Genomic DNA, 2,726 nt, shown 5'->3' with positions numbered 1-2,726 from the left:
GTTTGGATACATATTTACTGACATTTTCTCTGAAGAAACACCAACATCATCATCATGCTTACTCTTGAATTGTTCTCAATTCATTTTTATCTGAAAAGCAGAGTTACATAGAGGAAAGAGAGAGAGAAATCTTTCATCTGCTAGTTGACTCCTCAAACTCCTGCCATCTGAAGCCAGGGACCAGGACCTTCCTCCACGTCTCCCACATGAGTGCAGGGGCCTGAGATCTTAAACCACCCTCCACTGCTTCTCCAGGCCATAAGCAGTGAACTGTATCAGAAGGAAAGCAGGGCCCCAGGTTGAAACGTGGTCCTCTCTCCTATTGTGCCAGCCCCAGTGCTGTTTTAATTATTCTGCTTTTAAGCTTCACTTTAGGGAGCAAATGCTGTGATGTGGCAGTTGAACTGCAGCTTGACAAGTCCTTATCCGATACCACAATGCTCAGGTTCCAGTGCTGGAGCCACTTCCAGTCCAGCTCCTGGTCAAGGTACCCTCTGCGAGGCAGCTGTGATAGACCAAGGGTCTGGGTCCCTGCATCCCATGTAGAAAACCAGGTAGGGTTCAGGGCTCCTTGGTTTGTTCTGGAAAGTCTCTGCTTTTGTAACAGGTATGTGAAATGTTAATCAGTGGACAGAGGAGCTCGTTCTCACCCTCCTTCTCACATTCTTGCTTGTTCCCTCTCTCTGCCTCTTTGTGGCTTTGCATTTCAGATAAATAAATATGAAAATATAACAAAAGCTTTTTTTTAAAAAAAAGTTCATTTTAAGTTGAATACCTTATACAAATTATAAATAAAATATAAATGTAAATCTAAAGTTCACAATAGATTCATATCTAGATTTGTAGGAAAAGTATAAATGTTTACCTTTACGAAATTAGAAATGGAGCTTCAATTTAAGTTTTGATTATCTATCACACTGTATGAATCAGGATTTAGAGCCAGAGAAAACACACTGTAGCCTAGAGTTTATTCAAAAAATCAAAATCTTATTAAGCGTCAAGCTGCTTATATGTTATCTCATTGACTCCCTCAAAATTATTTCATTAAATTTGTTTAACTAAGAATTAAAGAGATTAAAAAGCATGCTTAGGTATCATAGGGTAAATTGAAATACAGATCCGTTTCATTTGAACTTTGTACACTTCTCAGTTTATTTTAAATTTTTTAGTGAGACAAGTTTCCGTGAGTTAATTTGTGCTTGCCTGGTATCTTAAGAGGAATCTAACCTATAAACTTGCAGAAAGTGACATTTATTTATATATCATTATTACATTCTTGTATAAAGGTGCAGTGCTCTATAGTAAAAAGTTGTGTAATTTTATGCTTTCATGAAATCATATATTTCAGAGTGTCTATCAAATTTCAAGGAAATATGGTTTCAAGCTTGGTAAAAAGGAAGCACTCATTTAAATACTTATTACCACATTTATTCATTTTATTTTTATTCATTACCTCTGTGGGTTCTTTTTTTAAAATGTATTTTTAAAAATTATCATGATATGATTCTATAGGTATAGGAATTTCCTCTTCCACCCTTCAAATTCCCCGTCCCTCCCACTGTTTTCTTCCAAATTATAGCAGCATAGTCCTTCTGAAGCCATCACTAATCCATCATTCTGCTATTTAAGTGTATCCTGACATTGTGGGTTTGGACAATGGTAAAAAGAACAGCATCCTATTGTCAAAATGTATTTAACAGTTTAATTGGGAGTCCTTCTCTTCTTAGGGAGTTGAGAAGCATACTACAGTTTCCCTTCACTTCTGTCATAGATTCTGCATTATGAAGTTCATCAATGTGAACATAATTCTAAGTGGTTAGTCTGCACAGTGATATCTATCTTTTAACCCCATTTTATATAATTCAATATTGAATGCCATGTATCTGTCTTCATATGTGTTGTATGTATTTTTATGTAGTATTATAGTAGATGAGATCAAGTAAATTAACTCTTCTGAGTTCCAATGAGTAAATATAATGGTAAATTTTTTTGATTTTCGTTTATTTGTTCAAAAATATTTGTGAGAAAATTAAGACAATTTATGACACGTGATATGTGAATGTGATATATATTTCATTCCAAGTATTTCACCATGCACCATCCCTAACACAAGTTAAATAAGCACGGGTTGAGCACTTGGTTGACAGCTTTTCCCTTGCTGATTTGATGTTTTGGTTGCATTGGAACAGAAAGGTTAATCTTTTAGCACTACCCCCAGGAAGGAGGAAAGCAGCTCATTTATTTTGATCTGAACAACTTCACAGTCTTGTTCTGTTTACCTGTTTCCTAACCTTGTTCTGACATCCCAGACCCTTTGCCTGCCATCCATAAAGGAAGGATTCATTTGAAAATTAATCCACTGGAACCAATTTGCATTGAAAGTGAGACAACCTGCTGTGTTAGTTAGATCATTGGACCGAGACAGAAAAACCCTACAATCAACTCCACTACCACCTAGCTGAGAACCATGGAAGTCTTCTTTTATCTGTCTTCCTTCATTCCCCTTGTTATCTGTGAAACAAAGCATCTGGATTAGCTGATGTGTGAAGTTTCCTTAACTCTATATAGTATGGTCAAACTTAAGAATCTGAAGAACTGATGGTCTATTTTCCTCATCTATCTTAATACAAATATTTAAGAAAACATTGCTATGAATTTTCAATTTGGTTGGTAAGAAGCTGGTTAGTTTAGTAAAAACTGCTATGTTCCCAGGAGGAATAAAACAA

This window comes from Ochotona princeps, chromosome 3 (genome assembly GCF_030435755.1).
Source record: "Ochotona princeps isolate mOchPri1 chromosome 3, mOchPri1.hap1, whole genome shotgun sequence".
NCBI classification, from domain to species: Eukaryota; Metazoa; Chordata; class Mammalia; order Lagomorpha; family Ochotonidae; genus Ochotona; species Ochotona princeps.
Note: the sequence above shows the minus strand (reverse complement) of the source record.